The sequence below is a fragment of the Camellia sinensis genome, chromosome 12, assembly GCF_055761805.1.
Source record: "Camellia sinensis isolate YWXY chromosome 12, ASM5576180v1, whole genome shotgun sequence".
Classification (NCBI taxonomy): domain Eukaryota; kingdom Viridiplantae; phylum Streptophyta; class Magnoliopsida; order Ericales; family Theaceae; genus Camellia; species Camellia sinensis.
The window spans coordinates 32,436,397-32,453,043 of record NC_138972.1 but is presented as its reverse complement, the minus strand read 5'-3'; positions in this window follow the sequence as shown (position 1 = coordinate 32,453,043).

Genomic DNA, 16,647 nt, shown 5'->3' with positions numbered 1-16,647 from the left:
TATCCAAATAGGATTACAAAACGAGATTCAACAAAACCAATTCCTAATTCTTCTAAGATAATCATATGTTTTCAAATGCTCCAACTTCGTCTTTATTACCTGGCATGAAATGCTATGAGCTTTATAGCGATTCCTGTTGTGACCCGACTATTGTTGTATCCCAAACTCGGGTTTAATGGTTTTATATTGTTGGTTATATCTTGCTTCCCTTGTGTTTATTAGAAATTTAGTTATTAGGTTATTGTGGTTGCGTTTGGAACAGGTTGGTTACATGGTTTTCAAACCTTTTGTTGCCTAGGATTTTGCTCCTCCACTCGAGTGACACTTCTTGTGCTTGAGCGGGCTTTGTGAACTCTCAATATTTTTGCAGGTCTGCAAAATTATTGGGAGAGTATATTCTACGCTCGAGCGACCTTTCTTGCGCTATAGTGTTGGTCTGTTATCTGCAAAACTACTAGGATTGTGCATTCTACGCTCGAGCGTTACTTTTTGCGGTCGAGCGGAACAATTTATTGTGTCTGACGCTCGAGCATCACTTCTTGCCCTCGAGCGGACTATGCATATATCAGTTCGTAACAAGGTCATTTTATCACTTTTTCAGATCTATTTCTCTCTAAACCCTAAAGTTGAGACCCTCTCTCTCTAAAACCTACATTTTCTCGACTTTTTCATCTAGATCTAGTGATTTTTCCACTTTTGTGCCTTTGTTAAAAAGGTAGAGTGCCTCAAGAGCTCCATTTTGGTCTGAACAAGATTTGATTTCGGTGTCTTTGAAGTTCCTCCATTGTTGTTTTGGTCTTCTAAGCTTGAGGTAGGGACTTTCTATACTCTACTATGAGTTTTAACTTAGTTATCTATTGATACGTAAGAAATATTGGGATTTGAGGTAATTTTGAACAAACCTAGGGTTTTGGTTTAAAATTAAAAGAGAGGTTTTTGAATAGATGTATTAGAAATGGTTATGGGAGTAAGTATGAGCTTGTGCTAGGTTAAAATGATTGATTTTGATACTTGGAGTGAATGTTGGAAAAATGGGAAGTTTGCTCTAAAAATATCTCAAATAATTACTTTGTATAAATAAATGAAATTGGAATTGGAAATGTGAAATTTGGTGGACGTTTATATAAATGGTGGAGTTAAATATGTATTACCTCTCACCTATGGAAATTTAGATAATTTATCTGTCTTTGAGATTATATATCTGTTTAGAAATATTTGTTTTGGGTTATTGGTGGAGGATAGCCGTGATTGTTGTAGAAATTGTATAAGGATTAGGCGAATTGAAACTAATCTTTTAGCCATTATCATTGAATATGATTATGATTGATATACATTGCATATGTATGATGTTTGGGAGGAGAAATGAGATGTACTCCATGTTTGGGAGAAGAAAGGGGATGGACTCCATTAAACTAAGTTGGCCTGTGTGTCCAGGGTAAAAGTCCCAAAAATCGCGCATATACGTGTGTGCCAATTCCCTCGGACAAAATTTCCATAAATGGCAAGTGAATGTATTTTGTATGATAATTATATTGGTTGGAGGCCTGTGAGGTGTGTCCTCTATTTGGTTGAACAAATGAAGTAGATATAACTAATGGATTGAGATGTTAGTTTGACATAACATGGTTTTGGAAAAAGTTATAAAAGGTTTGTCATTTGGGCATTGAACATGTGCATTGTATTCATATCTTTGTTAATATTCATATATCGTGTGAGATTGTTTCTACTAGGCTTTGGCTCACCATACTTAGGAAACTATTTTCAGTTGCAGGTGAAATGCCTCCTCCAAGGGCTTAGCTTGGGAGGACCTGGGAGCTGAAGGCTCCATTTTGTCGTTTTGTATTTAATATTTGTACAAGCCTAGGGCTTTACATGTATGGAGCTTAAGACTTTCTCTTTTGTTGTAACCAAGCATAGTTTTGGAAAGATGTATGTGTAGACGTCCCCAAACGTCTCGGGAGGGAGTCCCGGGAGGGAATCCCGTTTTGTTCATTGGGCTCACTACAGTTCGGACTCAAATGTCACGGTTCTGAATCTAATCTCGCAAAGTGCAATGCAAGACTGATAAATCACCAAAGAGTTCAAATCCGGCAAATCGTTTTGAAAAACTGATTTTTAGAAAGAAGTGCCAAACATGGAAAGCTTTGCCAGATACAGAGTCGCCACCTAAATGTTTTATTTTTGGGAAATTTAGGAAACCCTGACTCGTGCCGAAGGCCATGTGTCCGTCATTACCAAAGTTGCCTCGGCTCGGGAACTTGGGTACGATTGGGGAAGGTCAGCTATGAGCACCACCGCTCGCCCAATCAAAGATTGGCCACTACTAAACATGATATTTTGTTTTGAAAACATATGTGCTCTTATTCCGGTTATTAGCCTAAGATTACTATGTGATGCACACAACACACAAGTATAGACTGGATCGCCTAAGTTGGAACAAAACATTTCATGTTCGTTTATTTGAAAATGGTTTGATGGTGCTACCCGCAAGTAGGCTAAGATGTGGATTTGCCACCCTGAAGTGGGCTTAGGAAAACATGATTTTGCCACTCTCAAGTGGGCTTAAAACTCGCATGCAATGAATTGTTCCAATTCAAGTAATCCAACCTTCACCCACAGGCATTCTGGCAGTTACATCACATAAGCATATAGCCTCATGGTAAGCATGCTATCATGGCAGTCACTCATACATATGCAAGGATGCTAAAGCATAAACACTTACCGAGTACTCCGAGCCAAAGAAAGAAGCTAATTAGAAAACATGCATGAATCCTAACTATGCTGAGATGCCTAATGTAACACATACAAAATGCAACTAGAAGTAGGCCCGACTATCCTAAGATGACATATGAGATGCTACAGATAACATGTATTCAACTTGGAATTGCAATACTATGCAGTTAGTATGATGCGCCGAGCCCGGTGCATGCAATACAGATGAATGAATGCAAACATGCGAACATATAGATGCTAATTGAAACATGCCCTAAAACTAACCATCATAAGCTGGTAAATAAAAGGGAGAAAAACGTGGGGTTGGAAGACATACATCACACACACGCACACTTATTACAACATTGCCCTCCTCGGAGGGTCCGAATAAATAGTACAGAACCAAGTAGCTAATCTAAGCTAATTATTATACAACACTAATTAATTAACGAATTAACTAAGTAAGTAAGGAAACTAGCAAGCAAATTAAACCAAAATGGACTCTCTCAGCTCTGTTCCGAATGATAGGGATGCATGCATGCTCAAGTTACCTTGTCGGGAAATCCATCGCGATGCCCTGATTTGCCTCTGTTTGTAACTGGTCCCAGAACACTGTACAAAGCTCCAGAAGGCTGCTGACCAGTTTTTGCTGCTGGTTCCCGGTTTGTTGCAACAGAGAGCGAAAAAGGGGCATGGCAAAGTATTTTCAACATATGTGTGCATGACCACTCTCTCCATCATTGCACAAGCTCTAGAAAGTGTAGTCCTCGATTCTCGTGCCACCAATCACGCATCTCGATGCATGATGGCCGAGCAGTCAGTTTGCACGACTTGATGTAAAATGAATGCACATATAAACACAACAAGGCCTAAACTCCATCATGGGTAATCCGGAGTGTCGGCGACCGAGGATCGAGGCATGTTTCGTCACTTGGAGTACGAAACGTCCCTCGTTTCCCGTGTTTGGACTAAACCCTATTCCAAACACAATGCAACACACATGACGTGCATGAATGTAACTCTAACATGCAACCTAAACATAATGCCACTAAATGATGCAAACATGCAAATGATGATATGCAAACATGCTACTAGCATACGCAATGCTATGAAATAATCGATGGCATACTCAATGCACATGAAAACTATATGGCGTATGCAATGCACACATGGAGACTAACAATGAAATGATCAAGGCATACACAATGCAATGATAAATCATGCAACAACATGGACTAAATGGCATATACAATGCAAGATGGACTTAAACCAAGATAGGTGAGCCTCAGCCACACCCAAATCAGTGGCCAAACATGATGAAATTAAGGCAACAACACTTATGCAAACATGCACAATGCGAGGGACCAAACCCAAGGCACAAAGTGCAACTCTACTAAGGCATGGCAAGGGATGAAACATGGCATACAATCACACATTTTCCAGCTCTGAAATGACATGCAAGATGGTCCCGAATCATGCAAACACGTCACACAAAGCATGCTAGATGGACCAAATACCGAAACTAGTGAAATGGGTTACACTGTAGGCATGCAAAGCAATGCACAAATGATCAAACCAGCCCCAAACAGTCCCTATGTAGGCCTAAAATAGTAGGAAAATGGGCTAAAATGATGGCTTGAAAGGCATGGAAATGAAGCTCATGCAATGGCTTATAAATGAGGTATTTAAGCACGACTCTCAAACACATTTAAAGGGTGGAAAACATGGGAATATGGCACACGTATAGGCTCTGAGATGACATGCTCAATGACCCCAAAACATGAAAACACCACCATTCAAGCATGCAAGAAGCTTCAAAACTCAAAGCTAGGCATGGGCATTACACTACAAGCATGCATAGCAAGCATCATTCAACCATGGGACCTCAAAAAAGAGCTAAGGCAGTCCAAAATATGCACAAAATCAGTTTAAGGCATGGCCAAAAAGTTCTAGAATCAAAGGCCAAAATAGCATGCAATGTAAGCTAGTAAAGAGGATTTACACTACAAGCATATGAGGCGTTCAAGAGGTCACTAAACCAGAAAAATTCAGAGGTATGACATGCCAAATAAAGCCCAAAAACCCACTGAAACATGGTTAATTCATGCAAGAATGAGATGCTCCTTTGATATGCTATGAAGAGGGTTATTCTACACATGCAAGATGGACATCCAATATGAAAAAACAAGCTCTGGAAAGAGCCTATTCAAGTCCTAAAACTCCTTTAAAAATGCCTGAAACATGGCTTGGAAGCATGCAAATAAGGGCTCCTTTATAAGGCCAAAAATGCTAAAAAACAAAACAAGGAGAGAGAGGGTTACCCCTCTCTGATTTTGGCACTCAAAACAGCATGTTAGCCACTGAAAATCCACTGGATTTTAGTGGCTAGAAGGCCAAACAAAGGTCAATGCAAAGGCCCTAATGCATGGCTCACAATAAGGCAAAATGAAGCATGCAAGGGGGTAGATGACCTCCAACAGAAAAATGATCTTAAACAAACATGTTAAGGCCCTCAAAATAAGACTTTTTTTAGTTTACACCAAAGCTCGAAAATGCTTGCAAGTATGGATAAAAGATGGAGCAAAATAAAGCCTAAAAGAGGGAATAGGGTGTTACCCTTGTAGCTCAGCAACTCCAGCAGTTTATGGACCAAAAATGCAGCTCCTTAGGACCTCTCAAGACCCTCCAAGAAGCTTAGGTTGGTGTTAAAGGTGTTAGGCTAAGAGGTAGTGTGCAAAGGGGCAAGAACTTAGCACTCTTGAACACAAAATATAGAGACAAGGGGGGATGTATGTGTGTGTGCTTCAGCCAAATCTTGAACCCTCTACAAGGAAGGAGAGGCCTTCCTTTATAGCTAAAACCAACCAAAGCTTCTCAAAGAAGCTTCAAACCAAGGCCAAAGATCCTCCATACACGTGTATGGAGGATCCAGTCTGTGCCATCCAACTGGCACAACTGGTAACAACTCACAGGGACAAGACTAAGGGAGGCAGGCCGACCAGTTCAAAAGGGTCAACCTCATGAAAGGTGGTCGGCATCCCTAATTGGTGGTCTCCCAACTGAGTACAAGCCAGTGGTATTATAGGAGACCAGTAAATGTGGCTCAAAACACAGGGAGACCAGTTTCCTAAGCAGAAAATCGGCTGGCGGGAGAAAAGGTGGTCTCCCACCCTTGTACCACCTTCCAAACAATGAAAACAAGGTCCATGCCAAAAATGAACCGAGACGGATGCAAAACGAGGGTTTGGGGGCCAAAACGCACAGCCGAGTGCCCCAAAAACTGACTGTTAAGCATCGAAAGTGGCATGCGATCACGAAGGTGGTCTCTCGGGCCACAGTGTCTCTCTAGAGAAAGGAAACAAGTTGTGTGCCAAAAACCGGAGCAAACGGAGAAAGTTAAGCGGTCCCGAACCGAGGCGCACGGCCAACGGCTCCGAAAATCAGAAATTGGTCTCCAAACGAGAACAGTGGTCTACGACCACGAAAAGTAGCCTACGGCCACTGAGAGATGGTCTACGAGACCTCTCTCTCCCTTCGGGATGAGAAAACAGAACCTGGTTCGCAAACCGAGGCAAAGCACAAAAGAGTCCCAAAGTCCGGAGATAAGGCTCTCAGCCGAGACTCCATAACCTCAGAACGAGCACAACATGTGCAATCACCGAGCGCTCAATCGATGACGTCTGAGTCTTAACCCCATTTTTGACCGTCCTCAAGACTTGGACGTCATTGTTTGAACACTTGATGATCATCCATGCTCGTGTTCGTTTTGAGTTCCCAGAGGTCTCGGCCGCGCGCCGTGCCTCAAGATCTCTCAACTTGACTGTTTTGTGCTTGGTTGTGGACCAAACACTTGTGTTTTTGCTCCTGAGGGAAGAGGGTGGCTTGTTGGCCATCCCCTCAACCCACTGGCCAAGACTTGGAGCCACAGACCCCTTTTTATTGCCATCGGCCAAGAGTGTTAGCCGATCGGCACTTTCTTTGGTCGGTCGGCCACATTTTTTTGTCAATCGGCCATATTTTCCAGCCATTTGCTTTTGGCAGATATCTTATGCTAGCTGTCACAGCTAGCATCCACATTACACCCCCTCCAAACACGTGTATGGAGGGATTTGCTCCCTTGTGTTAGCTTCTCCAAGAAGCTTAGGAATTGAATTCATATAAGAGGAGGGCCTCCCCTCCCTTTCCAGAGGTTGAAGAACCTAGTTTACAAGTTAGATATAGCTCTCTCTCTATATCCCTCTCTCTCTCTCTAGAGTTTTGTGTGTAATAGTGTTCAAAAGTGTGTTTTGTTCACATTTTTGCACACAAGCACCTAGTATTACACCATCCTTGAGTTGCTGAGGTGCTAAGAGGTTGTTTTTGGACTTCTTGAGTTGGTTTTAATCAGAAGGAGGTGCTGGAGTTGGTGTTCTTGAAGTGTTCTTCAAGGGTGAGAAACTACTCCTTTATTCCCCATTCTTGCATAAGCTTTTACACATACTTGAATATTGTTTCAAGCTTGACTCTAAACTACAAAAAGTTTTGATTTTGTATGCTTGTTATAGTTGCTTAAGGTCACTTTTTGATTGGGGGTTGTCTACCCCCTTTTAGGCCTTGTTTGGCCTTATTTTGTGCCTTTGCTTTTGAGCTTTGGTATCATCTCATTTTGGCTTTCTCACCACTGAAATCCAGAGGATTTTCAGTGGTGGAGAAGTGGTTTTTAAGTCCTGAATAGGGGAGGGACACCCCTCTCTCTTTGTCTCTCCATGCCATGCCTTGTTAGCTCTATAAAGTAGCATCTTTTTGTGGCTTATGTTTGCTCTTTTCAAGCATGTTTTGTGACTTTTTGGGGCTTCTCTAACTCTGTTTTAAGCTAGTTTGGTTGTTGCTTGCATGCTCCATACACTTGTAGTGTAAATTTGCACACTAGCCTAACATGCATCATGTTTTTGACTATCATTCTAGCATGATTTTGGCTTGACTTTGAGAAGATTTTGGTCATTTTTTAGCATGCTCTAGGTCTGATTTATGTCATTTTGGTCATGCATGCCATGCTTTGTATAGCCATAGTGCATTTTAGCTCACTAGCCTTGAGTTTCCAAGCCACTAGCATGCATTGCTTGGACTATTTTCATGATTTGGCATTATTTCATATGTGATTTCAGAGCATGCTTCATTTCCATGCACTCACATCTTTCACTCCTTCAATGCTTTGAAGGGTTCATGCTTTATGTCTTAAAAAAGAGCCCATGTGTATGCCATCTTGCCTAGGCTTTTGGACCACCATTTCAGTGTGTTTTGGGTCTTATTTTTCCACGATATAACTCTGTTTTTGATTGGTTAGGGCATCCCTCATTTGCTTCTTACACTTGTAGTGTAAGTCCTCTTTACTAGTCTTGCATGCCTAATGAGTGAGCTTGTTATTCTAGCATGTGTTGACTTGGTATTAGCCCATTTTTGGTGTTAGTTTGACATGCCATAACTCTGATTTTTGTTGGTTAAGTCATCACATGCTTGGCTTTGGTAGGTGTAGTGTAAACCTCCTTATTGGCCTTACATACTCCATGTTTTGACCCTTCATGCTAGCTTGTTTTGGCTTTGTTCCATGCATGTTTTGTCATTGTTTTGGCATGCTCTAGGACTATTTTGGGTTGTATTGGCCATATGCTTCATGAATTGCATAGCTATAGTGCAAATGCCTTTACTAGTCTTGAGTTTTGAGGCCTCTACCATGCTATACTTGTGATGTTTGCATGCCTTGGCATCATTTTAAATAATATTTCAGAGCTTATATCTTTGCCACACTTCCATGTTTTTCACTCTTTAAGTGCTCTTGAGAGTTGCACCTTTGTGCCTAGTTCATGGGCCAATGCATGAGCATGCATTTTATTGCTTTCAATGCTAGTATTTCAGAGCATTTAGATTATTATTTGGGCATGGCTGAGGTCTGTCCATTTTTAGTTTAAATCCATTGAGTATGTGGTTTGCATGTTGTTGCATGCATATTGTATGCTTGTTATATGACCTCATATTTGCATGCTTGTGTTGCTTTGTTAAGTTAATCATGCATGCATTACATTGGTTTAATATTGCTTTTCTTTGCATGTTTAGGTTGCATGACATTGTTATTGGCATACTCATGTTGCATTAGCTTTGCTTGCATGCTTAGGTTGCATTGCATTGAGTTGGCATGCCATTAGTTTCGAGTCAATCATGTTGCATTGTATAGCAGTTTGCATGCTTGCCACATTGCATTGTGTGTGCATCCCTTGCCTCTTGATCAACCATGATAGAGGTTGGGGGCCCCTTTATGTGTTTTGTGTGCATTTCATTTGATGTTGAAGTTGCACACTTGGCTTCTTTGGCCATCATGCATTGAAATGCGTGATTGATGGCCCGAGGGTCGAGAACCATACTCCTTTGAGTCTTAAACATGATAAGGAGGGTGGTGGTGAAAACATTGCCTTGAAAATACATTGCCATGCTCTGTCTGTCCTCTGCTGCAGTAAAAATAGAATTTTGCATGAAAGGATGGCCGGTCGGCTACATTCAGTGCCGGCCGGCTAACAATATCTGGCCGAGATCCCTGCTTCTGGTCAATGACCATTTTCCCATGGCCGGTGGCCTTATATCTTGGTCGGTAGACTCTCAGAATGTCCCCAAGGTGGTTCAGAAGTGTCATAGAAGCTGGAACAGTTTTCAGAGGTGCAGAGTAGTGCAAACAGAGGCAACATAAGCATGGCGATAGATTTCCGAACAGAGCCGAACGTGCATGCATTTGTCCCTCTTCCCGAGGCCTCTTTACTGCTTTAGTAGCTTAATTAATTTGTTTAATTAGTTAAGTGTTGTGTAATAATTAATTAGCTTGCGAGTTAGTTAATTAGGTGGTTTGTATTATTCTTTCGGACCCTCCGTCGAGAGGGCGAATTTTGTAATAAGTGTGCGTGAGTGTGTGAATGTCTTCCAACCCCATGTCTTTCTCCCTTTTACTTACCTGCTTTTGATGGTTAGTTCTAGGTCATATTTCAATTAGCGTCCTTATGCTTCGTATGTTTGCATCCATTCATTTATCTTGCATGCACCAGGCTCAATGCATCATACTAACTGCATTGCATTTCAATACCAAGTTGAATACATGTATCAAATGTTGCATTTCACATGTCATCTTAGAATAGCCGAGCCTATTTCTAGTTGCATTTTGCATGCGTTGTATTAGCCATCTAACATGAACTAGGATCATGCATTGATTACTAACTAGTTTCTGTTTTGGCTTGGAGTACTCGATGAGTGTTTATGCTTTAGCATCTTGCATAAGTGTGAGTGCTGCCATGATAGCATGCTTGCCATGAGGCTATTTTGCTTAATTGGTAAAACTGCCTGAATGCTTGTGGGTGAAGGTTAGATCACTTGAATTGGAACAATTCATCAAATGCGAGTTTTAAGCCCACTTTGCGGAGTGGCAAAATCATGTTTTCTAAAGCCCGCCTGAGGGTGGCAAAACCGCGTCTTAGCCTACTTGCGAGTAGCACCTTCAAACCATTTTCAAATAAACAAACACGAGATGTTTTGTTCCAACTTAGAAAATCTAGTCTATACTTGTGTGCTGTGTGCATCACATAGTAATGATAGATTAATACACCAGAATAAGAGTGCATATGTTTTCAAAATAAAATATCATGCTTAGTAGTGGCCGATCTTTGATCGGTCGAGCGGGGGTACTCATAGTTGACTTTCCCCAATCGTACCCAAGTTCCCGAACCGAAGCAACTTTGGTGATGACGGACACGTGGCCTTAGGCACGAGTCAGGGTGTGATAACCCGACCCTCGTACATGAATCTGGTATCTTTTCAGTCCTCTGTTCCGTGTTTTTGAATGCCTATTGTGAAATTCTATGTGAAACTACATTGAATTAAATGAAACTTAGAAATATGGATTCCTATCTGTTGAATAAGAAAATTTTCTGTCGCACTTGAACTGTTTCAATCCGGAATTGGAAGCCTTAGAGACTTAATTTTCTGAAATTGATTTGACATTTGAAATCTGCATGATTTTTAAGCTATAATGGGATTTTCTGTGAAATTTCAATTTGGGATGCTTAAATGATTAAATTTTTGTCTTATTCACCCTTAAATAAATATCTCTCTATATATATCAAGTTCCTTGGCCATTTGACTTAGAAGCTCCATTTCCTGGAGGAAAAAAAAATTAGAGAAGGGTTTTGAGAAGTGAGAAAAGACAAGATCATCAAAGAAGTAAAGAATTGAAAGTTTAAAAAGAGATCTAGATAGAGTAGTTCAAGGTAAGCCTAATTTTCCCAAATTCAATCCTTTCTTTTTAACTTGGAGAAGGAATTGCTTAATATGGTGTAACCTAGAATTGTAATAGAGAATTGGATGGGTGTGTCAATCTCTTAGGTAACAATAATGCTATTATTTGATGATTTTCACTTAATATGGGTCACCTAAGAAGAAATCTAAAACTTATGTCTTGAATTACCATGTTGATACTTGTGTAAATATATGGCTATACATGTGTGTATGTGTATGTGATAGAAATAGATTGTGGTGGTGAATAATTGAAGTAAATCAACTCCATGTTCAAGTGGTTGTGTTTATAGTCTTGTTTACCTAATTTTTGAACCATGTTTTGGTATGTAAAGAAGCTATTTTGGACCTCTTAGATGATCACCAAAGAAGGGGATTTTGTATGATTTTCGGACTGCCAAACAGGGGCCAGACCGCACGTGCGGAGGTTGTGACCGCACATGCGGAGAAGAGGAAAAAAATTGGGAAAGCATACTGTTTTTGGCCGGTCGAGCGATGGAGGGGGACGGCACGTGCGGTACATGTCCGCACGAGCGGAGGGTATGGCTGCACATGCGGCCTAGTTTGGAAATCCCGTTCGCCCCGTTTTACGTGCTTAACGCCCAGCTCTTTTCGGAATTTGTGTTTGATACCTTTTGATGACTGTACATGTAATTGAAATGTAATAACACAAGAAATGGTTTAACAAGAGAAAGAAACTAATGTGTGCTATCTATGTGTGTACGACACACCACAGGAGGAACCACCGCTCCGCAACAACACTGTGAGTCATAATACATCGAATGTACATTTATTTACTGTTAATATCTGCTATTAAGGTTCTGTTTTCCGATAGTTACGACATTAACATATGTGTTGATTGGAACTCGGTGGAAATGTAATGTTAAAAGGATTATGTACATTTTTGTACATTTTGGGCCGAAAGGCTATTTTGTATATTTCTGGACCGAAAGGCTATTTTGTATATTTCTGGGCCAAAAGGCTATTTTGTATATTTCTGGGCCGAAAGGCTGTTCAGTATACTTCTGGGCTGAAAGGCTGTTCTGTATTTCTGGGCTGGTAGGCCGTTCTGTTATAACTGTAATACTAGACCCAAGGCCGTTCTGAAAGTAAAACAATATCAGACTCACTATTTGGATTTCATTTTTGTGAATGCATTGTGGTTAAAGTTGGTTATTAAACTGCTTAAGTATTATTATTCACTGAGCTTGTCTCACTCTGTAATTTTGTCTGATTTTGTAGGTAATCAACTTGGAGGTCAGTCCTAGCATCAATATCATCTATCTTTCGTCAACCTAAGGACAACTAGGCACTTGGAGAAGCCCTTTGCATGCTAGTGCAGTTTTGCTAGACTTTGTCATTTTGTACTAATGTTTTGTTGGTCAAAGTTGATTATATCTAATGTTTTGTTGTATGCCCAACCTCTGGGCTGGACTTGTACTCTTTTGTGTATGTAACTTAATCTCGGATGCATGTTCATTATATGTTTAATTCCGAGTCGTGGTCCTGGCATATTTGTAGTTGCTCAATGGATGTGTCTGCATGTTATTCTATTATATTAACGCTTCCATTCAGGCCCTGAAGATCATATATAGCAGGATAAGTGTCTGTTTTTGATTAGGTCATGCCCAAAATTTTTAGGGGCGAGTTAGGGGTGTGACACAGGGTTTCCTAAATTCCCCCAAAACAAAATATTTAGGTGGTGACTCTGTATCTGGCAAAGCAGTCCATGTTTGGCACTTCTTTCTAAAAAATCAGTTTTCTAAAACGATTTGTCGGATTTGGACTCTTTGGTGATTTATCAATCTCACATTGCACATTGTGAGATCATATTAAGAACCGTGACATTTGAGTCCGAATTGTAGCACGGAAGCCCTCGGGGCGCGTCTACAGGTGTCTACAGTTGCCCCTCTTTGACATAACTCGAAAGTCATAAGTGACGGGAGTGAATGTCAAAGCCCAGAGACGACCCATTTTTGACAATGCCGAAAACTTAGACAAACAGGCGAGATAAACAAGAGATGGGCCCACAGGCGTGCCCGCAGGCAGGGGCAAAATGCAAAACGACATGCACAAAGCTGAACGTAACTCATGATCATGCAAAGCATCAAGCTGTAATGAAGCAAATATTCACAATAAATGCAATAGTTTTAAGCAAGAATGCAAAGCAAAACTCCATTTCATGCAGTTTAAGAATGCGGAGAATTATTCAATTCTCGCTACGTCCCACACGGAGAAGATACAATACCTGCTCGGTTCGTCTAGTCACACCAGCTTCAAATGAACCGTACCTACAATATCGTCTGGTCGCACCAGCATCGAATGAACTGTACATACAATATCATGCCTGTAGAAGAGAGAAACTTAACAGGCACAACATAGTTAGCAACATATGTTCAACACTATATCGAATGCGGATAGACATGGTTGTAACAAGCCCGCGGGGGACCTCGCTACAGCTCGGACTCGACTCTTCGTCACGGTTCTAAGTCTGAACCAAAGAGTCCAAATCCGGCAAATTGTTTTGAGAAAAACAGATTTTTGAAAGAAGTGCCAAACATGGACTGCTTTGCCAGATACAGAGTCGCCACCTAAATATTTTATTTTGGGAAATTTAGGAAACCCTGACTCGGTGCCAAAAGGCCACGTGTCCGTCATCACCAAAGTTGCCTCGGCTCGGGAACTTGGGTACGATTGGGGAAGGTCACTTCGTGAGCACCCCCGCTCGCCCGGTCATAGACCGACCTCTACTAACCATGATATCAATTTTTGAAAACATTGTGAGTTCTTATTCCGGTTATTAGCCTAGGTTACTATGTGATGCACACAGCACATAAGTATAGACCGGGTCGCTTGGATTGGAACAAAACACTTCTTGTTTGTTTTTGAAAGAGGTTTTGCTACCCGCAGGTAGGCTTGAAACATTTGATGATTCACTCCAATTCAGATAACCCAACCTTCACCCACAGGCATTCAGGCAGTTATATCAGATAAGCACATTGCCTCATGGTAAGCATGCTATTCATGGCAGTCACTCACACGCATGCAAGGATGCTAAAGCATAAAGCTTACCGAGTACTCCAAGCCAAAATAGGAACTCATTAGAAATTATGCATGATCCTAACTATACAGAAATGCCTAATGCAACACATGCAAAATGCAATTTATAGCAGGCTCGGCTATTCTAAGATGGCATATGAAATGTTACAACTATCATGTATTCAACTTTGAAATTGAAAGTACGATGCAGTTAGTGTGATGCGCCGAGCCCGGTGCATGCAATACAGATGAATGAATGCAAACATGCTGTCATACTGTATGCTAATTTAAACATGCCCTAATCTAACCATCATAAGCGGATAAATAAAAGGGAGAAAGACGTGGGGTTGGAAGACATACATCACACTCACGCACACTTATTACAGTTGTGCCCTCACTCGGAGGGTCCGAATAAATATACAGTCCAAATATTACAGTCCCCAAATAAAAGAATATTACAGTCCAAAAATATTACAAAGTTCTAATTAATTAATGAATTAATTAAGAAAGCAAATAAAACTGGCGTGCAAGCCAGGGACTGTCTTGCTTCTGATGGATGATGCATGTCCGGATTGTCTTGCGCGGAAATCCACCGGAATGCCCCAATTAGCCTCTGTTTACACCTGTTCTTGAAATGCGTGCCAAGCCCCAAAAGGTTGCTGATTCTTCGTTTTGCTGCAACAGAGAGCAGGAAAGGGGCATGGCAATGTATTTTCACAGATATATGCATGTCTCGATCCTCGTGCCACCAATCACGCATACCGAGGCATGATGGCCGAGGAGTCGAAATGCACAACTCAATATAGGATGAATGCACATGAAACTACAGCTAAAACCTAACTCCATCATGGATAATCCGGAGTGTCGGTGACTGGGGAATTGAGACACATTCCGTCACTCGGAGTACGAAATGTATCTCGTTTCCCGTGCCCGGACTAACTCCTATTCCGGACACGATGCAATATGCATGATATGCATGAAATGCAACTAAGATGCAATCCTAACATACTCAATGCTATGAAAATGAGATGCCTCGAAATGCGTGCACACGGGCACGCAAACCGAGAAAATGGCAGAATGCTATGAAAATGAAATGTCTCGGAGTGCGTGAACACGGGCATGCAAACCGAGAAAATGATATGTGTCTCGAAATACGTGCACACGGGCACGCAAACCGAGGCGATGATATGTGTCTCGAAATGCGTGCACGCGGGCACGCAAACCGAGGCGATGATATGTGTCTCGAAATGCGTGCACGCGGGCACGCAAACCGAGGCGATGATAAAATGATGCGAATGACATGGAAAATGCAACATGGACTTATACTAACATGAGAGGGCCTCAGCTACACTCACATAAGATGTCGATGGCAGAAAATGAAGTGCCTCGAAATGCGTGCACACGGGCACGCAAACCAAGGCGATGGCGGAATGATGCGAATGACATGGAAAATGCAACATGGACTTATACTAACATGAGAGGGCCTCAGCCACACTCACATAAGATGCCGATGGCAGAAAATGAAGTGCCTCGAAATGCGTGCACACGGGCACGCAAACCAAGGCGATGGCGGAATGATGCGAATGACATGGAAAATGCAACATGGACTTATACTAACATGAGAGGGCCTCAGCCACACTCACATAAGATGCCGATGGCAGAAAATGAAGTGCCTCGAAATGCGTGCACACGGGCACGCAAACCGAGGCGATGCTAAAATGTGATGAAATGTGGCAAAAATGATATGCAAGCATACTAATGGAATTTCAGCACTAAAATATGGGGGAAAACAGTCCCGAAATGAAACGAAATGACATGAAATGCAAGGAAACGTCCCGAAATGCAACATTAGGCACCCGAAATGGCCTATAGCTATGCCAAACATGCACAATATGGACATGTAATGCAAATACAGAAGCTAGAAAGTCCCAAAAGATGCACTTTCACAGCTATAAACATGGCCGAACAGCAAGTATAGGTAGGGGAAAAATAGCATGCAAGAATAGGGGCCAAAAGAGGGGTAATGAAGCAAGTGGTATAAGCAAAACTCAAACTGAAAAAATTCCTTCTACAACACTGAAGATGGACCAAAAATATGAACATTTACAGTATATGGAAGACCTCAAATCAGTATACAAACATGCTAAAAATGTGATGCAAAACAAGGCTCAAAAGGTGCTATAACATGAAGTGTATAAAATAATCACCAAACAGAAAAAAAGTGTGAATGAAACATGAAGTATAGGCCAAAATAAGACCACTTTCAGTTCGGACCAAGGTCCAAAAACAGAAGCAAAGAGGGCTACCAATTTATGCAAAAATGGGGCCAAATAAGGGATATAACTACAAGTGACACATGGAGACACCAAACAATGTTGAGCCCTTCTCCAATGTTGAAGAGGGGCTCAAAATAAGCCTCATATCAGTTTATAACATGCTCAAAAACAGATTGCTCATGGGCCAAAAATAGCATGCAAAATCATGACACATAAGAGGATCAATGAAGCAAGTGTATTATGGAGGACTCAAACAGGGTTGAGCCCTTCATGAAAAGTGAAGATGAGCTCAAAAGAGGGCCCTTTTCAATTAGGG